We start from the raw sequence: 26141 nt of genomic DNA, 5'->3' as shown, positions 1-26141 counted from the left end.
TTGACTGGGTCATCATGACCATCAGTGACCACCAGGAGGGTTTAGAGGGAGGAGTAGTGGGCCTTGACTGGGTCGATCAGTGACCACCAGGAGGGTTTAGAGGGAGGAGTAGCGGTTCTTGACTGGGTCAATCATCAGTGACCAACAGGAGGGTTTAGAGGGAGGAGTAGTGGGCCTTGACTGGGTCAGTCATCAGTGACCACCAGGAGGGTTTAGAGGGAGGAGTAGTGGGCCTTGACTGGGTCAGTCATCAGTGACCACCAGGAGGGTTTAGAGGGAGGAGTAGTGGGCCTTGACTGGGTCAATCATCAGTGACCACCAGGAGGGTTTAGAGGGAGGAGTAGTGGTTCTTGACTGGGTCAATCATCAGTGACCAACAGGAGGGTTTAGAGGGAGGAGTAGTGGGGCTTGACTGGGTCGGTCATCAGTGACCACCAGGAGGGTTTAGAGGGAGGAGTAGTGGGCCTTGACTGGGTCAGTCATCAGTGACCACCAGGAGGGTTTAGAGGGAGGAGTAGTGGGCCTTGACTGGGTCGATCATCAGTGACCACCAGGAGGGTTTAGAGGGAGGAGTAGTGGGCCTTGACTGGGTCAATCATCAGTGACCACCAGGAGGGTTTAGAGGGAGGAGTAGTGGATCTTTACTGGGTCAGTCATCAGTGACCACCAGAAGGGTTTAGAGGGAACAGTAGTGGGCCTTGACTGGGTCAATCAGTGACCACCAGGAGGGTTTAGAGGGAGGAGTAGTGGGCCTTGACTGGGTCGATCATCAGTGACCACCAGGAGGGTTTAGAGGGAGGAGTAGTGGGCCTTGACTGGGTCAATCATCAGTGACCACCAGGAGGGTTTAGAGGGAGGAGTAGTGGCCTTGACTGGGTCGATCATCAGTGACCACCAGGAGGGTTTAGAGGGAGGAGTAGTGGGCCTTGACTGGGTCAATCATCAGTGACCACCAGGAGGGTTTAGAGGGAGGAGGAGTGGGCCTTGACTGGTCGATCATCAGTGACCACCAGGAGGGTTTAGAGGGAGGAGTAGTGGGCCTTGACTGGGTCAGGATCAGTTTAGACCAGGAGGGGTTAGAGGGAGGAGTAGTGGGCCTTTGACTGGGGTCGATCATCAGTGACCACCAGGAGGGGTTTAGAGGGAGGAGTAGTGGGCCTTGACTGGGTCAATCATCAGTGACCACCAGGAGGGTTTAGAGGGAGGAGTAGTGGGCCTTGACTGGGGTCATCATCAGTGACCACCAGGAGGGTTTAGAGGGAGGAGTAGCGGGCCTTGACTGGGTCGATCATCAGTGACCACCAGGAGGGTTTAGAGGGAGGAGTAGCGGGCCTTGACTGGGTCGATCATCAGTGACCACCAGGAGGGTTTAGAGGGAGGAGTAGCGGGCCTTGACTGGGTCAGTCATCAGTGACCACCAGGAGGGTTTAGAGGGAGGAGGGGTCAGTCATCCAGTGACCACAAGGAGGGTTTAGAGGGAGTGGGCCTTGACTGGGTCGATCATCAGTGACCACCAGGAGGGTTTAGAGGGAGGAGTAGTGGGCCTTGACTGGGTCAATCATCAGTGACCACCAGGAGGGTTTAGAGGGAGGAGTAGTGGGCCTTGACTGGGTCAATCATCAGTGACCACCAGGAGGGTTTAGAGGGAGGAGTAGCGGGCCTTGACTGGGTCGATCATCAGTGACCACCAGGAGGGTTTAGAGGGAGGAGTAGTGGGCCTTGACTGGGTCAGTCATCAGTGACCACCAGGAGGGTTTAGAGGGAGGAGTAGTGGGCCTTGACTGGGTCAATCATCAGTGACCACCAGGAGGGTTTAGAGGGAGGAGTAGTGGGCCTTGACTGGGTCAATCATCAGTGACCACCAGGAGGGTTTAGAGGGAGGAGTAGTGACTGGGTCCTTGTGACCACCAGGAGGGTTTAGAGGGAGAAGTAGCGGTCATTGACAGGGTCGAATCATCAGTGACCACCAGGAGGGTTTAGAGGGAGGAGTAGTGGGCCTTGACTGGGTCAGTCATCAGTGACCACCAGGAGGGTTTAGAGGGAGGAGTAGTGGGCCTTGACTGGGTCAGTCATCAGTGACCACCAGGAGGGTTTAGAGGGAGGAGTAGTGGGCCTTGACTGGGTCGATCATCAGTGACCACCAGGAGGGTTTAGAGGGAGGAGTAGTGGGCCTTGACTGGGTCAGTCATCAGTGACCACCAGGAGGGTTTAGAGGGAGGAGTAGTGGGCCTTGACTGGGTCGATCATCAGTGACCACCAGGAGGGTTTAGAGGGAGGAGTAGTGGGCCTTGACTGGGTCGATCAGTGACCAACAGGAGGGTTTAGAGGGAGGAGTAGTGGGCCTTGACTGGGTCGATCATCAGTGACCACCAGGAGGGTTTAGAGGGAGGAGTAGTGGGCCTTGACTGGGTCGATCATCAGTGACCACCAGGAGGGTTTAGAGGGAGGAGTAGTGGGCCTTGACTGGGTCGATCATCAGTGACCACCAGGAGGGTTTAGAGGGAGGAGTAGTGGGCCTTGACTGGGTCAGTCATCAGTGACCACCAGGAGGGTTTAGAGGGAGGAGTAGTGGGCCTTGACTGGGTCAATCATCAGTGACCACCAGGAGGGTTTAGAGGGGAGAGTAGTGGGCCTTGACTGGGTCAGTCATCAGTGACCACCAGGAGGGTTTAGAGGGAGGAGTAGTGGGCCTTGACTGGGTCGATCAGTGACCACCAGGAGGGTTTAGAGGGAGGAGTAGTGGGCCTTGACTGGGTCAATCATCAGTGACCACCAGGAGGGTTTAGAGGGAGGAGTAGTGGGCCTTGACTGGGTCGATCATTGACCACCAGGAGGGTTTAGAGGGAGGAGTAGTGGGCCTTGACTGGGTCAGTCATCAGTGACCACCAGGAGGGTTTAGAGGGAGGAGTAGTGGGCTTTGACTGGGTCGATCAGTGACCACCAGGAGGGTTTAGATGGAGGAGTAGCGGTTCTTGACTGGGTCAATCACCAGCGACCAACAGGAGGGTTTAGAGGGAGGAGTAGCTGGCGCCTTGACTGGGTCGATCATCAGTGACCACCAGGAGGGTTTAGAGGGAGGAGTAGTGGGCCTTGACTGGGTCGATCAATGACCACCAGGAGGGTTTAGAGGGAGGAGTAGTGGGCCTTGACTGGGTCAATCATCAGTGACCACCAGGAGGGTTTAGAGGGAGGAGTAGCGGGCCTTGACTGGGTCGATCATCAGTGACCACCAGGAGGGTTTAGAGGGAGGAGTAGTGGGCCTTGACTGGGTCAATCATCAGTGACCACCAGGAGGGTTTAGAGGGAGGAGTAGTGGGCCTTGACTGGGTCGGTCATCAGTGACCACCAGGAGGGTTTAGAGGGAGGAGTAGCGGGCCTTGACTGGGTCGATCATCAGTGACCACCAGGAGGGTTTAGAGGGAGGAGTAGTGGGCCTTGACTGGGTCAGTCATCAGTGACCACCAGGAGGGTTTAGAGGGAGGAGTAGTGGGCCTTGACTGGGTCAGTCATCAGTGACCACCAGGAGGGTTTAGAGGGAGGAGTAGTGGGCCTTGACTGGGTCGATCATCAGTGACCACCAGGAGGGTTTAGAGGGAGGAGTAGTGGGCCTTGACTGGGTCGATCATCAGTGACCACCAGGAGGGTTTAGAGGGAGGAGTAGTGGGCCTTGACTGGGTCAATCATCAGTGACCACCAGGAGGGTTTAGAGGGAGGAGTAGTGGGCCTTGACTGGGTCAATCATCAGTGACCACCAGGAGGGTTTAGAGGGAGGAGTAGTGGGCCTTGACTGGGTCAGTCATCAGTGACCACCAGGAGGGTTTAGAGGGAGGAGTAGTGGGCCTTGACTGGGTCAGTCATCAGTGACCACCAGGAGGGTTTAGAGGGAGGAGTAGCGGGCCTTGACTGGGTCGATCATCAGTGACCACCAGGAGGGTTTAGAGGGAGGAGTAGCGGGCCTTGACTGGGTCGATCATCAGTGACCACCAGGAGGGTTTAGAGGGAGGAGTAGTGGGCCTTGACTGGGTCAATCATCAGTGACCACCAGGAGGGTTTAGAGGGAGGAGTAGTGGGCCTTGACTGGGTCGATCATCAGTGACCACCAGGAGGGTTTAGAGGGAGGAGTAGTGGGCCTTGACTGGGTCGATCATCAGTGACCACCAGGAGGGTTTAGAGGGAGGAGTAGCGGATCTTGACTGGGTCAATCATCAGTGACCACCAGGAGGGTTTAGAGGGAGGAGTAGTGGGCCTTGACTGGGTCGATCAGTGACCACCAGGAGGGTTTAGAGGGAGGAGTAGTGGGCCTTGACTGGGTCAGTCATCAGTGACCACCAGGAGGGTTTAGAGGGAGGAGTAGTGGGCCTTGACTGGGTCGATCAGTGACCACCAGGAGGGTTTAGAGGGAGGAGTAGTGGGCCTTGACTGGGTCAATCATCAGTGACCACCAGGAGGGTTTAGAGGGAGGAGTAGTGGGCCTTGACTGGGTCGATCATCAGTGACCACCAGGAGGGTTTAGAGGGAGGAGTAGTGGGCCTTGACTGGGTCGATCATCAGTGACCACCAGGAGGGTTTAGAGGGAGGAGTAGTGGGCCTTGACTGGGTCGGTCATCAGTGACCACCAGGAGGGTTTAGAGGGAGGAGTAGCGGGCCTTGACTGGGTCGATCATCAGTGACCACCAGGAGGGTTTAGAGGGAGGAGTAGCGGGCCTTGACTGGGTCAGTCATCAGTGACCACCAGGAGGGTTTAGAGGGAGGAGTAGTGGGCCTTGACTGGGTCAGTCATCAGTGACCACCAGGAGAGTTTAGAGGGAGGAGTAGTGGGCCTTGACTGGGTCAGTCATCAGTGACCACCAGGAGGGTTTAGAGGGAGGAGTAGTGGGCCTTGACTGGGTCGATCAGTGACCACCAGGAGGGTTAGAGGGAGGAGTAGTGGGCCTTCCTTGACTGGGTCAATCATCAGTGACCACCAGGAGGGTTTAGTAAGGGAGGGAGGAGTGAGTAGTGGGCCTTGACTGGGTCAGTCATCAGTGACCACCAGGAGGGTTTAGAGGGAGGAGTAGTGGGCCTTGACTGGGTCAATCATCAGTGACCACCAGGAGGGTTTAGAGGGAGGAGTAGTGGGCCTTGACTGGGTCAATCATCAGTGACCACCAGGAGGGTTTAGAGGGAGGAGTAGTGCGCCTTAATTGGGTCGATCATTGACCACCAGGAGGGTTTAGAGGGAGGAGTAGTGGGCCTTGACTGGGTCAATCATCAGTGACCACCAGGAGGGTTTAGAGGGAGGAGTAGTGGATCTTTACTGGGTCAGTCATCAGTGACCACCAGAAGGGTTTAGAGGGAACAGTAGTGGGCCTTGACTGGGTCGATCAGTGACCACCAGGAGGGTTTAGAGGGAGGAGTAGCGGGCCTTGACTGGGTCGATCATCAGTGACCACCAGGAGGGTTTAGAGGGAGGAGTAGTGGGCCTTGACTGGGTCGATCAGTGACCACCAGGAGGGTTTAGAGGGAGGAGTAGTGGGCCTTGACTGGGTCGATCATCAGTGACCACCAGGAGGGTTTAGAGGGAGGAGTAGCGGGCCTTGACTGGGTCGATCATCAGTGACCACCAGGAGGGTTTAGAGGGAGGAGTAGTGGGCCTTGACTGGGTCGATCAGTGACCACCAGGAGGGTTTAGAGGGAGGAGTAGTGGGCCTTGACTGGGTCAATCATCAGTGACCACCAGGAGGGTTTAGAGGGAGGAGTAGTGGGCCTTGACTGGGTCAATCATCAGTGACCACCAGGAGGGTTTAGAGGGAGGAGTAGTGGGCCTTGACTGGGTCAATCATCAGTGACCACCAGGAGGGTTTAGAGGGAGGAGTAGCGGGCCTTGACTGGGTCAGTCATCAGTGACCACCAGGAGGGTTTAGAGGGAGGAGTAGTGGGCCTTGACTGGGTCAGTCATCAGTGACCTCCAGGAGGGTTTAGAGGGAGGAGTAGTGGGCCTTGACTGGGTCAATCATCAGTGACCACCAGGAGGGTTTAGAGGGAGGAGTAGTGGGCCTTGACTGGGTCAATCATCAGTGACCACCAGGAGGGTTTAGAGGGAGGAGTAGTGGGCCTTTGACTGGTGGGCACTTTAGAGGGAGGGTAGCGGGCCTTGACTGGGTCAGTCATCAGTGACCACCAGGAGGGTTTAGAGGGAGGAGTAGTGGGCCTTGACTGGGTCAATCATCAGTGACCACCAGGAGGGTTTAGAGGGAGGAGTAGTGGGCCTTGACTGGGTCGATCATCAGTGACCACCACCAGGAGGGTTTAGAGGGAAGAGTAGGTGGGCCTTTGACTGGGGAATGGGTCAATCATCAGTGACCACCAGGAGGGTTTCAGAGGGAGGAGTAGCGGGCCTTGACTGGGTCGATCATCAGTGACCACCAGGAGGGTTTAGAGGGAGGAGTAGTGGGCCTTGACTGGGTCGATCAGTGACCACCAGGAGGGTTTAGAGGGAGGAGTAGTGGGCCTTGACTGGGTCGGTCATCAGTGACCACCAGGAGGGTTTAGAGGGAGGAGTAGTGGGCCTTGACTGGGTCAGTCATCAGTGACCACCAGGAGGGTTTAGAGGGAGGAGTAGTGGGCCTTGACTGGGTCGATCATCAGTGACCACCAGGAGGGTTTAGAGGGAGGAGTAGCGGGCCTTGACTGCGTTGATCATCAGTGACCACCAGGAGGGTTTAGAGGGGGAGTAGTGGGCCTTGACTGGGTCGGTCATCAGTGACCAACAGGAGGGTTTAGAGGGAGGATTAGTGGGCCTTGACTGGGTCGATCAATGACCACCAGGAGGGATTAGAGGGGGAGTAGCGGGCCTTGACTGGGTCGATCATCAGTGACCACCAGGAGGGTTTAGAGGGAGGAGTAGCGGGCCTTGACTGGGTCGATCATCAGTGACCACCAGGAGGGTTTAGAGGGAGGAGTAGTGGGCCTTGACTGGGTCGATCATCAGTGACCACCAGGAGGGTTTAGAGGGAGGAGTAGTGGGCCTTGACTGGTTCAATCATCAGTGACCACCAGGAGGGTTTAGAGGGAGGAGTAGTAGGGGCCTTGACTGGGTCGATCATCAGTGACCAACAGGAGGGTTTAGAGGGAGGAGTAGTGGGCCTTGACTGGGTCGATCATCAGTGGAACCACCAGGAGGGTTTAGAGGGAGGAGTAGCGGGCCTTGACTGGGTCGATCATCAGTGACCACCAGGAGGGTTTAGAGGGAGGAGTAGTGGGCCTTGACTGGGTCGATCATCAGTGACCACCAGGAGGGTTTAGAGGGAGGAGTAGTGGGCATTGACTGGGTCGATCATCAGTGACCACCAGGAGGGTTTAGAGGGAGGAGTAGTGGGGCCTTGACTGGGTCGATCATCAGTGACCACCAGGAGGGTTTAGAGGGAGGAGTAGTGGGCCTTGACTGGGTCAATCGTCAGTGACCACCAGGAGGATTTAGAGGGAGGAGTAGTGGGCCTTTACTGGGTCAGTCATCAGTGACCACCAGGAGGGTTTAGAGGGGAGGAGTAGTGGGCCTTAACTGGGTCGATCATCAGTGACCACCAGGAGGGTTTAGAGGGAGGAGTAGTGGGCCTTGACTGGGTCGATCATCAGTGACCACCAGGAGGGTTTAGAGGGAGGAGTAGTGGGCCTTGACTGGTTCAATCATCAGTGACCACCAGGAGGGTTTAGAGGGGAGGAGTAGTGCGCCTTAATTGGGTCGATCATTGACCACCAAGAGGGTTTAGAGGGAGGAGTAGTGGGCCTTGACTGGGTCGATCATCAGTGACCACCAGGAGGGTTTAGAGGGAGGAGTAGTGGGCCTTGACTGGGTCAATCATCAGTGACCACCAGGAGGGTTTAGAGGGAGGGAGTAGTGGGTCCTTGACTGGGTCAGTCATCAGTGACCACCAGGAGGGTTTAGAGGGAGGAGTAGTGGGCCTTGACTGGGTCGATCAGTCATCAGTGACCACCAGGAGGGTTTAGAGGGAGGAGTAGCGGGCCTTGACTGGGTCAATCATCAGTGACCACCAGGAGGGTTTAGAGGGAGGAGTAGTAGGGCCTTGACTGGGTCAGATCATCAGTGACCACCAGGAGGGTTTAGAGGGAGGAGTAGTGGGCCTTGACTGGGTCGAAATCATCAGTGACCACCAGGAGGGTTTAGAGGGAGGAGTAGTGGGCCTTGACTGGGTCAATCATCAGTGACCACCAGGAGGGTTTAGAGGGAGGAGGAGTGGATCTTTACTGGGTCAGTCATCAGTGACCACCAGAAGGGTTTAGAGGGAGGAGTAGTGGGCCTTGACTGGGTCGATCATCAGTGACCACCAGGAGGGTTTAGAGGGAGGAGTAGTGGGCCTTGACTGGGTCAGTCATCAGTGACCACCAGAAGGGTTTAGAGGGAGGAGTAGTGGGCCTTGACTGGGTCGATCAGTGACCACCAGGAGGGTTTAGAGGGAGGAGTAGTGGGCCTTGACTGGGTCAATCATCAGTGACCACCAGGAGGGTTTAGAGGGAGGAGTAGTGGGCCTTGACTGGGTCGATCATCAGTGACCACCAGGAGGGTTTAGAGGGAGGAGTAGTGGGCCTTGACTGGGTCGATCATCAGTGACCACCAGGAGGGTTTAGAGGGAGGAGTAGTGGGCCTTGACTGGGTCGATCATCAGTGACCACCAGGAGGGTTTAGAGGGAGGAGTAGCGGGCCTTGACTGGGTCGATCATCAGTGACCACCAGGAGGGTTTAGAGGGAGGAGAAGCGGGCCTTGACTGGGTCAATCATCAGTGACCACCAGGAGGGTTTAGAGGGAGGAGTAGTGGGCCTTGGACTGGGTCAGTCATCAGTGACCACCAGGAGGGTTTAGAGGGAGGAGTAGTTGGCCTTGACTGGGTCGCTCATCAGTGACCACCAGGAGGGTTTAGAGGGAGGAGTAGCGGGCCTTGACTGGGTCCAGTCATCAGTGACCACCAGGAGGGTTTAGAGGGAGGAGTAGTGGGCCTTGACTGGGTCAGTCATCAGTGACCACCAGGAGGGTTTAGAGGGAGGAGTAGTGGGCCTTGACACGGTCGATCAGTGACCACCAGGAGGGTTTAGAGGGAGGAGTAGTGGGCCTTGACTGGGTCAGTCATCAGTGACCACCAGGAGGGTTTAGAGGGAGGAGTAGTGGGCCTTGACTGGGTCGATCATCAGTGACCACCAGGAGGGTTTAGAGGGAGGAGTAGCGGGCCTTGACTGGGTCGATCATCAGTGACCACCAGGAGGGTTTAGAGGGAGGAGTAGCGGGCCTTGACTGGGTCAGTCATCAGTGACCACCAGGAGGGTTTAGAGGGAGGAGTAGTGGGCCTTGACTGGGTCGGTCATCAGTGACCACCAGGAGGGTTTAGAGGGAGGAGTAGTGGGCCTTGACTGGGTCGATCATCAGTGACCACCAGGAGGGTTTAGAGGGAGGAGTAGTGGGCCTTGACTGGGTCAGTCATCAGTGACCACCAGGAGGGTTTAGAGGGAGGAGTAGTGCGCCTTGACTGGGTCGATCAGTGACCACCAGGAGGGTTTAGAGGGAGGAGTAGTGGGCCTTGACTGGGTCAATCATCAGTGACCACCAGGAGGGTTTAGAGGGAGGAGTAGTGGGCCTTGACTTGGTCGATACATCAGTGACCACCAGGAGGGTTTAGGAGGGAGGAGTAGCGGGCCTTTACTGGTCGGTCAATCCATCAGTGACCACCAGGAGGGTTTAGAGGGAGGAGTAGTGGGCCTTGACTGGGTCAGTCATCAGTGACCACCAGGAGGGTTTAGAGGGAGGAGTAGTGGGCCTTGACTGGGTCAGTCATCAGTGGGCCACCAGGAGGGTTTAGAGGGAGGAGTAGTGGGCCTTGACTGGGTCAATCATCAGTGACCACCAGGAGGGTTTAGAGGGAGGAGTAGTGCGGTTCTTGACTGGGGTCGATCATCAGTGACCACCAGAAGGGTTTAGAGGGAGGAGTAGTGGGGCCTTGACTGGGTCAATCATCAGTGACCACCAGGAGGGTTTTAGAGGGAGGAGTAGTGGGCCTTTACTGGGTCAGTCATCAGTGACCACCAGGAGGGTTTAGAGGGAGGAGTAGTGGGCCTTGACTGGGTCGATCATCAGTGACCACCAGGAGGGTTTAGAGGGAGGAGTAGTGGGCCTTGACTGGGTCAATCATCAGTGGACCACCAGGAGGGTTTAGAGGGAGGAGTAGTGGCCTTAACTGGGTCGATCATCAGTGACCACCAGGAGGGTTTAGAGGGAGGAGTAGTGGGCCTTGACTGGTTCAATCATCAGTGACCACCAGGAGGGTTTAGAGGGAGGAGTAGTGCGCCTTAATTGGGTCGATCATTGACCACCAGGAGGGTTTAGAGGGAGGAGTAGTGGGCCTTGACTGGGTCAATCGTCAGTGACCACCAGGAGGATTTAGAGGGAGGAGTAGTGGATCTTTACTGGGTCAGTCATCAGTGACCACCAGAAGGGTTTTAGAGGGAGGAGTAGTGGGCCTTGACTGGGTCGATCATCAGTGACCACCAGGAGGGTTTAGAGGGAGGAGTAGTGGGCCTTGACTGGGTCGATCAGTGACCACCAGGAGGGTTTAGAGGGAGGAGTAGTGGGCCTTGACTGGGTCAGTCATCAGTGACCACCAGGAGGGTTTAGAGGGAGGAGTAGTGGGCCTTGACTGGGTCGATCAGTGACCACCAGGAGGGTTTAGAGGGAGGAGTAGTGGGCCTTGACTGGGTCGATCATCAGTGACCACCAGGAGGGTTTAGAGGGAGGAGTAGTGGGCCTCGACTGGGTCGATTAATGGCCTCCAGCAGGGTTTAGAGGTAGGAGTAGTGGGCCTTGACTGGGTCGATCATCAGTGATCACCAGGGGGATTTAGAGGGAGGAGAAACGGTTCTTGACTGGGTCAATCATCAGTGACCAATAGGAGGGTTTAGAGGGAGGAGTAGCGGGCCTCGACTGGGTCGATTAATGGCCTCCAGCAGGGTTTAGAGGTAGGAGTAGTGGGCCTTGACTGGGTCGATCATCAGTGACCACCTGGGGGATTTAGAGGGAGGTGTAGTGGGCCTCGACTGGGTCAGTTATCAGTGACCTCCAGGAGGGTTTAGAGGGAGTAGTAGTGGGCCTTGACAGGGTTGATCAGTTACCACCAGGAGAGTTTAGAGGAAGGAGTAGTGGGCCTTGACTGGGTCAATCATCAGTGACCACCAGGAGGGTTTAGAGGGAGGAGTAGCGGGCCTTGACTGGGTCTATCATCAGTGACCACCAGGAGGGTTTAGAGGGAGGAGTAGTGGGCCTTGACTGGGTCAGTCATCAGTGACCACCAGGAGGGTTTAGAGGGAGGAGTAGTGGGCCTTGACTGGGTCAGTCATCAGTGACCACCAGGAGGGTTTAGAGGGAGGAGTAGTGGGCCTTGACTGGGTCGATCATCAGTGACCACCAGGAGGGTTTAGAGGGAGGAGTAGCGGGCCTTGACTGGGTCGATCATCAGTGACCACCAGGAGGGTTTAGAGGGAGGAGTAGCGGGCCTTGACTGGGTCGATCATCAGTGACCATTTAGAGGGAGGAGAGGAGGGTTTAGAGGGAGGAGAGTAGTGGGCCTTGACTGGGTCAGTCATCAGTGACCACCAGGAGGGTTTAGAGGGAGGAGTAGTGGGCCTTGACTGGGTCGGTCATCAGTGACCACCAGGAGGGTTTAGAGGGAGGAGTAGTGGGCCTTGACTGGGTCGATCAGTGACCACCAGGAGGGTTTAGAGGGAGGAGTAGTGGGCCTTGACTGGGTCAATCATCAGTGACCACCAGGAGGGTTTAGAGGGAGGAGTAGTGGGCCTTGACTGGGTCGATCATCAGTGACCACCAGGAGGGTTTAGAGGGAGGAGTAGCGGGCCTTGACTGGGTCGATCATCAGTGACCACCAGGAGGGTTTAGAGGGAGGAGTAGCGGGCCTTGACTGGGTCGGTCATCAGTGACCACCAGGAGGGTTTAGAGGGAGGAGTAGTGGGCCTTGACTGGGTCAATCATCAGTGACCACCAGGAGGGTTTAGAGGGAGGAGTAGTGGATCTTTACTGGGTCAGTCATCAGTGACCACCAGGAGGGTTTAGAGGGAGGAGTAGTGGGCCTTGACTGGGTCGATCAGTGACCACCAGGAGGGTTTAGAGGGAGGAGTAGTGGGCCTTGACTGGGTCAGTCATCAGTGACCACCAGGAGGGTTTAGAGGGAGGAGTAGTGGGCCTTGACTGGGTCGATCATCAGTGACCACCAGGAGGGTTTAGAGGGAGGAGTAGCGGGCCTTGACTGGGTCGATCATCAGTGACCACCAGGAGGGTTTAGAGGGAGGAGTAGTGGGCCTTGACTGGGTCGATCATCAGTGACCACCAGGAGGGTTTAGAGGGAGGAGTAGTGGGCCTTGACTGGGTCGATCATCATCAGTGACCACCAGGAGGGTTTAGAGGGAGGAGTAGCGGGCGTTGACTGGGTCGATCATCAGTGACCACCAGGAGGGTTTAGAGGGAGGAGTAGTGGGCCTTGACTGGGTCAATCATCAGTGACCACCAGGAGGGTTTAAAGGGAGGAGAAGTGATCATTGACAGAGTCAATCATCAGTGACCAACAGGAGGGTTTAGAGGGGGAGTAGTGGGCCTTGACTGGGTCGGTCATCAGTGACCAACAGCAGGGTTTAGAGGGAGGATTGGTGGGCCTTGACTGGGTCGATCAATGACCACCAGGAGGGATTAGAGGGGGAGTAGCGGGCCTTGACTGGGTCGATCGGTGACCTCCAGGAGGGTTTAGAGGGAGGAGTAGTGGGCCTTGACTGGGTCAGTCATCAGTGACCACCAGGAGGGTTTAGAGGGAGGAGTAGTGGGCCTTGACTGGGTCAATCATCAGTGACCACCAGGAGGGTTTAGAGGGAGGAGTAGTGGGCCTTGACTGGGTCGATCATCAGTGACCACCAGGAGGGTTTAGAGGGAGGAGTAGTGGGCCTTGACTGGGTCAGTCATCAGTGACCACCAGGAGGGTTTAGAGGGAGGAGTAGTGGGCCTTGACTGGGTCGATCATCAGTGACCACCAGGAGGGTTTAGAGGGAGGAGTAGTGGGCCTTGACTGGGTCGATCATCAGTGACCACCAGGAGGGTTTAGAGGGAGGAGTAGTGGGCCTTGACTGGGTCAGTCATCAGTGACCACCAGGAGGGTTTAGAGGGAGGAGTAGTGGGCCTTGACTGGGTCGATCAGTGACCACCAGGAGGGTTTAGAGGGAGGAGTAGTGGGCCTTGACTGGGTCAATCATCAGTGACCACCAGGAGGGTTTAGAGGGAGGAGTAGTGGGCCTTGACTGGGTCAGTCATCAGTGACCACCAGGAGGGTTTAGAGGGAGGAGTAGTGGGCCTTGACTGGGTCAATCATCAGTGACCACCAGGAGGGTTTAGAGGGAGGAGTAGTGGGCCTTTGACTGGGTCGTCATCAGTGACCACCAGGAGGGTTTAGAGGGAGGAGTAGTGGGCCTTGACTGGGTCAGTCTCAGTGACCAACAGGAGGGTTTAGAGGGAGGAGTAGCGGGCCTTGACTGGGTCGATCATCAGTGACCACCAGGGGGATTTAGAGGGAGGAGTAGTGGGCTTTGACTGGGTCAGTCATCAGTGACCACCAGGAGGGTTTAGAGGGAGGAGTAGTGGGCCTTGACTGGGTCAATCATCAGCGACCACCAGGAGGGTTTAGAGGGAGGAGTAGTAGTGGGCCTTGACTGGGTCGAACATCAGTGACACCAGGAGGGCTTTAGAGGGAGGAGTAGTGCGGTCTTGACTGGGTCAATCATCAGTGACCACCAGGAGGGTTTAGAGGGAGGGAGTCTGTGGGCCTTGACTGGGTCTGATCATCAGTGGACCACCAGGAGGGTTTAGAGGGAGGAGTAGTGGGGCCTTGACTGGGTCGATCATCAGTGACCACCAGGAGGGTTTAGAGGGAGGAGTAGTGGGCCTTGACTGGGTCAATCATCAGTGACCACCAGGAGGGTTTAGAGGGAGGAGTAGCGGGCCTTGACTGGGTCAGTCATCAGTGACCACCAGGAGGGTTTAGAGGGAGGAGTAGTGGGCCTTGACTGGGGTCAATTCATCAGTGACCACCAGGAGGGTTTAGAGGGAGGAGTAGTGGGCCTTGACTGGGTCGATCATCAGTGACCACCAGGAGGGTTTAGAGGGAGGAGTAGCGGGCCTTGACTGGGTCAATCATCAGTGACCACCAGGAGGGTTTAGAGGGAGGAGTAGTGGGCCTTGACTGGGTCGATCATCAGTGACCACCAGGAGGGTTTAGAGGGAGGAGTAGTGGGCCTTGACTGGGTCAGTCATCAGTGACCACCAGGAGGGTTTAGAGGGAGGAGTAGTGGGCCTTGACTGGGTCTCGATCTCAGTGACCACCAGGAGGGTTTAGAGGGAGGAGTAGTGGGCCTTGACTGGGTCGATCATCAGTGACCACCAGGAGGGTTTAGAGGGAGGAGTAGTGGGCCTTGACTGGGTCGATCATCAGTGACCACCAGGAGGGTTTAGAGGGAGGAGTAGTGGGCCTTGACTGGGTCAATCATCAGTGACCACCAGGAGGGTTTAGAGGGAGGAGTAGTGATCCTTTACTGGGTCAGTCATCAGTGACCACCAGGAGGGTTTAGAGGGAACAGTAGTGGGCCTTGACTGGGTCAATCATCAGTGACCACCAGGAGGGTTTAGAGGGAGGAGTAGCGGGCCTTGACTGGGTCGATCAGTGACCACCAGGAGGGTTTAGAGGGAGGAGTAGTGGGCCTTGACTGGGTCAATCATCAGTGACCAACAGGAGGGTTTAGAGGGGGGAGTAGTGGGCCTTGACTGGGTCGATCATCAGTGACCACCAGGAGGGTTTAGAGGGAGGAGTAGTGGGCCTTGACTGGGTCAGTCATCAGTGACCACCAGGAGGGTTTAGAGGGAGGAGTAGTATGGCCTTGACTGGGTTGATCATTAGTGACCACCAGGAGGGTTTAGAGGAAGGAGTAGCGGGCCTTGACTGGGTCGATCATCAGTGTACCACCAGGAGGGTTTAGAGGGAGGAGTAGTGACGGGCCTTGACTGGGTCGATCATCAATGACCACCAGGAGGGTTTAGAGGGAGGAGTAGCGGGCCTTTACTGGGTCGTAATCATCAGTGACCACCAGGAGGGTTTAGAGGGAGGAGTAGTGGGCCTTGACTGGGTCAATCATCAGTGACCACCAGGAGGGTTTAGAGGGAGGAGTAGTGGGCCTTGACTGGGTCAATCCATCAGTGGACCACCAGGAGGCTTTAGAGGGAGGAGTAGTTGGGGTTCTTGACTGGGTCAATCATCAGTGACCACCAGGAGGGTTTAGAGGGAGGAGTAGGTGGTTCTTGACCTGGGTCAATCATCAGTGACCACCAGGAGGGTTTAGAGGGAGGAGTAGTGGGCCTTGACTGGGTCGATCATCAGTGACCACCAGGAGGGTTTAGAGGGAGGAGTAGTGGGCCTTGACTGGGTCGATCATCAGTGACCACCAGGAGGGTTTAGAGGGAGGAGTAGCGGGCCTTGACTGGGTCGGTCATCAGTGACCACCAGGAGGGTTTAGAGGGAGGAGTAGTGGGCCTTGACTGGGTCGATCGGTGACCACCAGGAGGGTTTAGAGGGAGGAGTAGTGGGCCTTGACTGGGTCAGTCATCAGTGACCACCAGGAGGGTTTAGAGGGAGGAGTAGTGGGCCTTGACTGGGTCGATCAGTGACCACCAGGAGGGTTTAGAGGGAGGAGTAGCGGGCCTTGACTGGGTCAATCATCAGTGACCACCAGGAGGGTTTAGAGGGAGGAGTAGTGGGCCTTGACTGGGTCAATCATCAGTGACCACCAGGAGGGTTTAGAGGGAGGAGTAGTGGATCTTGACTGGGTCAATCATCAGTGACCACCAGGAGGGTTTAGAGGGAGGGAGGGAGGAGTAGTAGGGGCCTTGACTGGGTCAGTCATCAGTGACCACCAGGAGGGTTTAGAGGGAGGAGTAGTGGGCCTTGACTGGGTCGATCATCAGTGACCACCAGGAGGGTTTAGAGGGAGGAGTAGCGGGCCTTGACTGGGTCGATCATCAGTGACCACCAGGAGGGTTTAGAGGGAGGAGTAGTGGGCCTTGACTGGGTCAGTCATCAGTGACCACCAGGAGGGTTTAGAGGGAGGAGTAGTGGGCCTTGACTGGGTCAATCATCAGTGACCACCAGGAGGGTTTAGAGGGAGGAGTAGTGGGCCTTGACTGGGTCAGTCATCAGTGACCACCAGGAGGGTTTAGAGGGAGGAGTAGTGGGCCTTGACTGGGTCGATCATCAGTGACCACCAGGAGGGTTTAGAGGGAGGAGTAGTGGGCCTTGACTGGGTCAATCATCAGTGACCACCAGGAGGGTTTAGAGGGAGGAGTAGTGGGCCTTGACTGGGTCGATCATCAGTGACCACCAGGAGGGTTTAGAGGGAGGAGTAGTGGGCCTTGACTGGGTCAATCATCAGTGACCACCAGGAGGGTTTAGAGGGAGGAGTAGTGGGCCTTGACTGGGTCAGTCATCAGTGACCACCAGGAGGGTTTAGAGGGAGGAGTAGTGGGCCTTGACTGGGTCGATCAGTGACCACCAGGAGGGTTTAGAGGGAGGAGTAGCGGGCCTTGACTGGGTCAATCATCAGTGACCACCAGGAGGGTTTTTAGAGGGAGGAGTAGCGGGGCGTTGACTGGGTCTTCATCATCAATGACCACCAGGAGGGTTTAGAGGGAGGAGTAGCGGGCCTTGACTGGGTCAGTCATCAGTGAACTCCAGGAGGGTTTAGAGGGAGGAGTAGTGGATCTTGACTGGGTCAATCATCAGTGACCACCAGGAGGGTTTAGAGGGAGGAGTAGTGGGCCTTGACTGGGTCGATCATCAGTGACCACCAGGAGGGTTTAGATGGAGGAGTAGTGGGCCTTGACTGGGTCAATCATCAGTGACCACCAGGAGGGTTTAAAGGGAGGAGTAGTGGGCCTTGACTGGGTCGATCATCAGTGGTTCCACCAGGAGGGTTTAGAGGGAGGAGTAGTGGGGCCTTGACTGGGTCAATCATCAGTGACCACCAGGAGGGTTTAGAGGGAGGAGTAGTGGGCCTTGACTGGGTCAATCATCCCGTGACCACCAGGAGGGTTTAGAGGGAGGAGTAGTGGGCCTTGACTGGGTCGATCAGTGACCACCAGGAGGGTTTAGAGGGAGGAGTAGTGGGCCTTGACTGGGTCAATCGTCAGTGACAACCAGGAGGGTTTAGAGGGAGTAGTAGTGGGCCTTGACAGGGTCGATCAGTTACCACCAGGAGAGTTTAGAGGGAGGAGTAGTGGGCCTTGACTGGGTCAATCATCAGTGACCACCAGGAGGGTTTAGAGGGAGGAGTAGTGGGCCTTGACTGGGTCAGTCATCAGTGACCACCAGGAGGGTTTAGAGGGAGGAGTAGTGGGCCTTGACTGGGTCGATCATCAGTGACCACCAGGAGGGTTTAGAGGGAGGAGTAGTGGGCCTTGACTGGGTCAGTCATCAGTGACCACCAGGAGGGTTTAGAGGGAGGAGTAGTGGGCCTTGACTGGGTCAATCATCAGTGACCACCAGGAGGGTTTAGAGGGAGGAGTAGTGGGCCTTGACTGGGTCAGTCATCAGTGACCACCAGGAGGGTTTAGAGGGAGGAGTAGTGGGCCTTGACTGGGTCGATCATCAGTGACCACCAGGAGGGTTTAGAGGGAGGAGTAGTGGGCCTTGACTGGGTCGATCATCAGTGACCACCAGGAGGGTTTAGAGGGAGGAGTAGTGGGCCTTTATTGGGTCGGTCATCAGTGACACCAGGAGGGTTTAGAGGGAGGAGTAGTATGGGCCTTGACTGGGTCAGTCATCAGTGACCACCAGGAGGGTTTAGAGGGAGGAGTAGTGGGCCTTGACTGGGTCGATCAGTGACCACCAGGAGGGTTTAGAGGGAGGAGTAGCGGGCCTTGACTGGGTCGATCATCAGTGACCACCAGGAGGGTTTAGAGGGAGGAGTAGTGGGTTCTTGACTGGGTCAATCATCAGTGACCACAGGAGGGTTTAGAGGGAGGAGTAGTGGGCCTTGACTGGGTCGATCATCAGTGACCACCAGGAGGGTTTAGAGGGAGGAGTAGTGGGCCTTGACTGGGTCAGTTCATCAGTGACCACCAGAAGGGTTTAGAGGGAGGAGTAGCGGGCCTTGACTGGGTCGATCATCAGTGACCACCAGGAGGGTTTAGAGGGAGGAGTAGTGGGCCTTGACTGGGTCAATCATCAGTGACCACCAGGAGGGTTTAGAGGGAGGAGTAGTGGGCCTTGACTGGGTCAGTCATCAGTGACCACCAGGAGGGTTTAGAGGGAGGAGTAACGGGGCTTGACTGGGTCAGTCATCAGTGACCACCAGGAGGGTTTAGAGGGAGGAGTAGTGGGCCTTGACTGGGTCGATCATCAGTGACCACCAGGAGGGTTTAGAGGGAGGAGTAGCGGGCCTTGACTGGGTCGATCATCAGTGACCACCAGGAGGGTTTAGAGGGAGGAGTAGTGGGCCTTGACTGGGTCGGTCATCAGTGACCACCAGGAGGGTTTAGAGGGAGGAGTAGTGGGCCTTGACTGGGTCGATCAGTGACCACCAGGAGGGTTTAGAGGGAGGAGTAGTGGGCCTTGACTGGGTCGATCATCAGTGACCACCAGGAGGGTTTAGAGGGAGGAGTAGTGGGCCTTGACTGGGTCAATCATCAGTGACCACCAGGAGGGTTTAGAGGGAGGAGTAGTGGGCCTTGACTGGGTCAGTCATCAGTGACCACCAGGAGGGTTTAGAGGGAGGAGTAGTGGGCCTTGACTGGGTCGGTCATCAGTGACCACCAGGAGGGTTTAGAGGGAGGAGTAGTGGGCCTTGACTGGGTCGATCATCAGTGACCACCAGGAGGGTTTAGAGGGAGGAGTAGCGGGCCTTGACTGGGTCGATCATCAGTGACCACCAGGAGGGTTTAGAGGGAGGAGTAGTGGGCCTTGACTGGGTCAATCATCAGTGACCACCAGGAGGGTTTAGAGGGAGGAGTAGTGGGCCTTGACTGGGTCAGTCATCAGTGACCACCAGGAGGGTTTAGAGGGAGGAGTAGTGGGCCTTGACTGGGTCAATCATCAGTGACCACCAGGAGGTTTTAGAGGGAGGAGTAGCGGGCCTTGACTGGGTCGATCATCAGTGACCACCAGGAGGGTTTAGAGGGAGGTGTAGTAGCGGGCCTTGACTGGGTCAGTCATCAGTGACCACCAGGAGGGTTTAGAGGGAGGAGTAGTGGGCCTTGACTGGGTCGATCAGTGACCACCAGGAGGGTTTAGAGGGAGGAGTAGTGGGCCTTGACTGGGTCAATCATCAGTGACCACCAGGAGGGTTTAGAGGGAGGAGTAGTGGATCTTTACTGGGTCAGTCATCAGTGACCACCAGAAGGGTTTAGAGGGAGGAGTAGTGGGCCTTGACTGGGTCGATCATCAGTGACCACCAGGAGGGTTTTTAGAGGGAGGAGTAGTGGGCCTTGACTGGTTCAATCATCAGTGACCACCAGGAGGGTTTAGAGGGAGGAGTAGCGGGCCTTGACTGCGTCGATCATCAGTGACCACCAGGAGGGTTTAGAGGGAGGAGTAGTGGGCCTTGACTGGGTCGGTCATCAGTGACCACCAGGAGGGTTTAGAGGGAGGAGTAGTTGGCCTTGACTGGGTCGATCACAGTGACCACCAGGAGGGTTTAGAGGGAGGAGTAGCGGGCCTTGACTGGGTCGATCATCAGTGACCACCAGGAGGGTTTAGAGGTAGGAGTAGTGGTAGCGGGCCTTGACTGGGTCGATCATCAGTGGGCACCAGGAGGGTTTAGAGGTGGAGTAGTGGGCCTTGACTGGGTCAATCATCAGTGACCACCCAGGAGGGTTTAGAGGGAGGAGTAGCGGGCCTTTGACTGGGTCGATCAATCATCAGTGACCACCAGGAGGGTTTTAGAGGGAGGAGTAGCGGGCCTTGACTGGGTCGATCATCAGTGACCACCAGGAGGGTTTAGAGGGAGGAGTAGTGGGCCTTGACTGGGTCAGTCATCAGTGACCACCAGGAGGGTTTAGAGGGAGGAGTAGTGGGCCTTGACTGGGTCAATCATCAGTGACCACCAGGAGGGTTTAGAGGGAGGAGTAGTGGGCGTTGACTGGGTCAGTCATCAGTGACCACCAGGAGGGTTTAGGAGGGAGGAGTAGTGGGCCTTGACTGGGTCAAGTTCATCAGTGACCACCAGGAGGGTTAGAGGGAGAGTAAGTGGGTCTTGACTGGTCAGTTCAACAGTGACGCCAGGAGGGTTTAGAGGGAGGAGTAGTGGGCTTGACTGGGTCAGTCATCAGTGACCACCAGGAGGGTTTAGAGGGAGGAGTAGTGGGCCTTGACTGGGTCAGTCATCAGTGACCACCAGGAGGGTTTAGAGGGAGGAGTAGTGGGCCTTGACTGGGTCAATCATCAGTGACCCCAGGAGGGTTATAGAGGGAGGAGTAGGCGGGCGTTGAGAGGGAGGTGTAGTGGGCCTCGACTGGGTCAGTTATCAGTGACCTCCAGGAGGGTTTAGAGGGAGTAGTAGTAGTGGGCCTTGACAGGGTTGATCAGTTACCACCAGGAGGGTTTAGAGGGAGGAGTAGTGGGCCTTGACTGGGTCAATCATCAGTGACCACCAGGAGGGTTTAGAGGGAGGAGTAGCGGGCGTTGACTGGGTCTATCATCAATGACCACCAGGAGGGTTTAGAGGGAGGAGTAGCGGGCCTTGACTGGGTCAGTCATCAGTGGTCTCCAGGAGGGTTTAGAGGGAGGAGTAGTGGGTCTTGACTGGGTCAGTCATCAGTGACCTCCAGGAGGGTTTTGAGGGAGGAGTAGTGGGCCTTGACTGGTTCAATCATCAGTGACCACCAGGAGGGTTTAGAGGGAGGAGTAGTGCGCCTTAATTGGGTCGATCATTGACCACCAGGAGGGTTTAGAGGGAGGAGTAGTGGGCCTTGACTGGGTCAATCATCAGTGACCACCAGGAGGGTTTAGAGGGAGGAGTAGTGGGTCTTGACTGGGTCAGTCATCAGTGACCTCCAGGAGGGTTTTGAGGGAGGAGTAGTGGGCCTTGACTGGTTCAATCATCAGTGACCACCAGGAGGGTTTAGAGGGAGGAGTAGTGCGCCTTAATTGGGTCGATCATTGACCACCAGGAGGGTTTAGAGGGAGGAGTAGTGGGCCTTGACTGGGTCAATCATCAGTGACCACCAGGAGGGTTTAGAGGGAGGAGTAGTGGATCTTTACTGGGTCAGTCATCAGTGACCACCAGAAGGGTTTAGAGGGAACAGTAGTGGGCCTTGACTGGGTCGATCAGTGACCACCAGGAGGGTTTAGAGGGAGGAGTAGTGGGCCTTGACTGGGTCAGTCATCAGTGACCACCAGGAGGGTTTAGAGGGAGGAGTAGTGGGCCTTGACTGGGTCGATCAGTGACCACCAGGAGGGTTTAGAGGGAGGAGTAGTGGGCCTTGACTGGGTCAATCATCAGTGACCACCAGGAGGGTTTAGAGGGAGGAGTAGTGGATCTTTACTGGGTCAGTCATCAGTGACCACCAGAAGGGTTTAGAGGGAGGAGTAGTGGGCCTTGACTGGGTCGATCAGTGACCACCAGGAGGGTTTAGAGGGAGGAGTAGCGGGCATTGACTGGGTCGATCATCAGTGACCACCAGGAGGGTTTAGAGGGAGGAGTAGCGGGCCTTGACTGGGTCGATCATCAGTGACCACCAGGAGGGTTTAGAGGGAGGAGTAGCGGGCCTTGACTGGGTCGGTCATCAGTGACCACCAGGAGGGTTTAGAGGGAGGAGTAGTGGGCCTTGACTGGGTCGATCATCAGTGACCACCAGGAGGGTTTAGAGGGAGGAGTAGTGGGCCTTGACTGGGTCAATCATCAGTGACCACCAGGAGGGTTTAGAGGGAGGAGTAGTGGGCCTTGACTGGGTCGATCATCAGTGACCACCAGGAGGGTTTAGAGGGAGGAGTAGTGGGCCTTGACTGGGTCAATCATCAGTGACCACCAGGAGGGTTTAGAGGGAGGAGTAGTGGGCCTTGACTGGGTCAGTCATCAGTGACCACCAGGAGGGTTTAGAGGGAGGAGTAGTGGGCCTTGACTGGGTCGATCATCAGTGACCACCAGGAGGGTTTAGAGGGAGGAGTAAAACTGGGCCTTCTATGACTGGGTCAATCATCAGTGAGCCTTGACCACCAGGAGGGTTTAGAGGGAGGAGTAGTGGGCCTTGACTGGGTCAGTCATCAGTGACCACCAGGAGGGTTTAGAGGGAGGAGTAGTGGGCCTTGACTGGGTCGATCAGTGACCACCAGGAGGGTTTAGAGGGAGGAGTAGCGGGCCTTGACTGGGTCAATCATCAGTGACCACCAGGAGGGTTTAGAGGGAGGAGTAGCGGGCCTTGACTGGGTCGATCATCAGTGACCACCAGGAGGGTTTAGAGGGAGGAGTAGTGGGCCTTGACTGGGTCAATCATCAGTGACCACCAGGAGGGTTTAGAGGGAGGAGTAGTGGGCCTTGACTGGGTCGATCATCAGTGACCACCAGGAGGGTTTAGAGGGAGGAGTAGTGGGCCTTGACTGGGTCAGTCATCAGTGACCACCAGGAGGGTTTAGAGGGAGGAGTAGTGGGCCTTGACTGGGTCGATCAGTGACCACCAGGAGGGTTTAGAGGGAGGAGTAGTGGGCCTTGACTGGGTCAATCATCAGTGACCACCAGGAGGGTTTAGAGGGAGGAGTAGCGGGCCTTGACTGGGTCGATCATCAGTGACCACCAGGAGGGTTTAGAGGGAGGAGTAGCGGGCCTTGACTGCGTTGATCATCAGTGACCACCAGGAGGGTTTAGAGGGAGGAGTAGTGGGCCTTGACTGGGTCGGTCATCAGTGACCACCAGGAGGGTTTAGAGGGAGGAGTAGTGGGCCTTGACTGGGTCGATCAGTGACCACCAGGAGGGTTTAGAGGGAGGAGTAGTGGGCCTTGACTGGGTCGATCAGTGACCACCAGGAGGGTTTAGAGGGAGGAGTAGTGGGCCTTGACTGGGTCAATCATCAGTGACCACCAGGAGGGTTTAGAGGGAGGAGTAGTGGGCCTTGACTGGGTCGATCATCAGTGACCACCAGGAGGGTTTAGAGGGAGGAGTAGTGGGCCTTGACTGGGTCGATCATCAGTGACCACCAGGAGGGTTTAGAGGGAGGAGTAGTGGGCCTTGACTGGGTCGATCAGTGACCACCAGGAGGGTTTAGAGGGAGGAGTAGCGGGCCTTGACTGGGTCGATCATCAGTGACCACCAGGAGGGTTTAGAGGGAGGAGTAGTGGGCCTTGACTGGGTCGATCAGTGACCACCAGGAGGGTTTAGAGGGAGGAGTAGTGGGCCTTGACTGGGTCAATCATCAGTGACCACCAGGAGGGTTTAGAGGGAGGAGTAGTGGGCCTTGACTGGTTCAATCATCAGTGACCACCAGGAGGGTTTAGAGGGAGGAGTAGTGGGCCTTGACTGGGTCAGTCATCAGTGACCACCAGGAGGGTTTAGAGGGAGGAGTAGTGGGCCTTGACTGGGTCGATCAGTGACCACCAGGAGGGTTTAGAGGGAGGAGTAGCGGGCCTTGACTGGGTCGATCATCAGTGACCACCAGGAGGGTTTAGAGGGAGGAGTAGCGGGCCTTGACTGGGTCGATCATCAGTGACCACCAGGAGGGTTTAGAGGGAGGAGTAGCGGGCCTTGACTGGGTCGATCATCAGTGACCACCAGGAGGGTTTAGAGGGAGGAGTAGTGGGCCTTGACTGGGTCGATCATCAGTGACCACCAGGAGGGTTTAGAGGGAGGAGTAGTGGGCCTTGACTGGGTCGATCAGTGACCACCAGGAGGGTTTAGAGGGAGGAGTAGTGGGCCTTGACTGGGTCGATCAGTGACCACCAGGAGGGTTTAGAGGGAGGAGTAGTGGGCCTTGACTGGGTCAATCATCAGTGACCACCAGGAGGGTTTAGAGGGAGGAGAGTTAGCGAGTCTTGACAGGGTCGAATCAGTGACCACCAGGAGGGTTTAGAGGGAAGGAGTAGTGGGCCTTGACTGGGTCAATCATCAGTGACCACCAGGAGGGTTTAGAGGGAGGAGTAGTGGGCCTTGACTGGTTCAGTCATCAGTGACCACTAGGAGGGTTTAGAGGGAGGAGTAGTGGGCCTTGACTGGGTCGGTCATCAGTGACCACCAGGAGGGTTTAGAGGGAGGAGTAGTTGTGGGCCTTGACTGGGTCGATCATCAGTGACCACCAAGAGGTTTAGAGGGAGGAGTAGCGGGCCTTGACTGGGTCGATCAGTGACCACCAGGAGGTTTTAGAGGGAGAGTAGGGGCCTTGACTGGGTCGATCATCAGTGACCACCAGGAGGGTTTAGAGGGAGGAGTAGTGGGCCTTGACTGGGTCGGTCATCAGTGACCACCGGGAGGGTTTAAAGGGAGGAGTAGTTGGGCCTTGACTGGGTTGATCAGTGACCACCAAGGAGGGTATTAAAGGGAGGAGTAGCGGGCCTTGACTGGGTCGATTAGTTGCCACCTGGAGGGTTTAGAGGTAGGAGTAGTGGGCCTTGTCTGGGTCGATCAGTGACCACCAGGAGGGTTTAGAGGGAGGAGTAGTGGGCCTTGACTGGGTCGATCATCAGTGACCACCAGGAGGGTTTAGAGGGAGGAGTAGCGGGCCTTGACTGGGTCAATCATCAGTGACCACCAGGAGGAGGGTTTAGAGGGAGGAGTAGCGGGCCTTGACTGGGTCAATCATCAGTGACCACCAGGAGGGTTTAGAGGGAGGAGTAGTGGGGCTTGACTGGGTCAGTCATCAGTGACCACCAGAAGGGTTTAGAGAGAGGAGTAGTGGGCCTTGACTGGGTCAATCAGTGACCCACCAGGAGGGATTAGAGGGAGGAGTAGTGGGCCTTGACTGGGTCGGTCATCAGTGACCACCAGGAGGGTTTAGAGGGAGGAGTAGTGGGCCTTGACTGGGTCGATCAGTGACCACCAGGAGGGTTTAGAGGGAGGAGTAGCGGGCCTTGACTGGGTCGATCAGTGACCACCAGGAGGGTTTAGAGGGAGGAGTAGCGGTTCTTGACTGGGTCGATCATCAGTGACCACCAGGAGGGTTTAGAGGGAGGAGTAGTGGGCCTTGACTGGGTCGATCATCAGTGACCACCAGGAGGGTTTAGAGGGAGGAGTAGTTGGGCCTTGACTGGGTCGATCAGTGACCACCAGGAGGGTTTAGAGGGAGGAGTAGTGGGCCTTGACTGGGTCAATCATCAGTGACCACCAGGAGGGTTTAGAGGGAGGAGTAGCGGGCCTTGACTGGGTCAATCATCAGTGACCACCAGGAGGGTTTAGAGGGAGGAGTAGCGGTCCTTGACTGGGTCGATCAGTGACCACCAGTAGGGTTTAGAGGGAGGAGTAGTGGGCCTTGACTGGTTCAATCATCAGTGACCACCAGGAGGGTTTAGAGGGAGGAGTAGTGGGCCTTGACTGGGTCAATCATCAGTGACCACCAGGAGGGTTTAGAGGGAGAGTAGTGGGCCTTGACTGGGTCAGTCATCAGTGACCACCAGGAGGGTTTAGAGGGAGGAGTAGTGGGCCTTGACTGGGTCCAGGTCATCAGTGACCCACCAGGAGGGTTTAGAGGGAGGAGTAGCGGGCCTCGACTGGGTCAATCATCAGTTACCACCAGGAGGGTTTAGAGGGAGGAGTAGCGGGTGTTGACAGAGTCTATCATCAGTGACCACCACGAGGGTTTAGAGGGAGGAGTAGCGGGCCTTGACTGGGTCTGTAATCAGTGAGCACCAAGAGAGATTAGAGGGAGGAGTAGTGGGCCTTGACTGGGTCGGTAATCAGTGACCACCAGAAGGGTTTAGAGGGAGGAGTAGCGGGCATTGACTGGTTCGGTAATCAGTGACCACCAGGAGGGATTAGAGGGAGGAGTAGCGGGCCTTGACTGGGTCGATCATCAGTGACCACCAGGAGGGTTTAGAGGGAGGAGTAGCGGGCATTGACTGGGTCGATCATCAGTGACCACCAGGAG

The 26141-nt window shown here is 56.3% G+C and overlaps 1 protein-coding gene across 1 annotated transcript in view; it reads right to left on the bottom strand.

The window, feature by feature from the left end:
• The window catches only part of LOC138306858 (transmembrane 9 superfamily member 2-like), a 187307-nt gene that overhangs the window by 67109 nt on the left and 94057 nt on the right, over positions 1 to 26141 (bottom strand). The window lies entirely within an intron of this gene.

This window comes from Argopecten irradians, chromosome 14 (assembly GCF_041381155.1).
Source record: "Argopecten irradians isolate NY chromosome 14, Ai_NY, whole genome shotgun sequence".
Lineage (NCBI taxonomy): Eukaryota > Metazoa > Mollusca > Bivalvia > Pectinida > Pectinidae > Argopecten > Argopecten irradians.
Note: the sequence above shows the minus strand (reverse complement) of the source record. Positions and strands in the feature narration are given on the sequence as shown.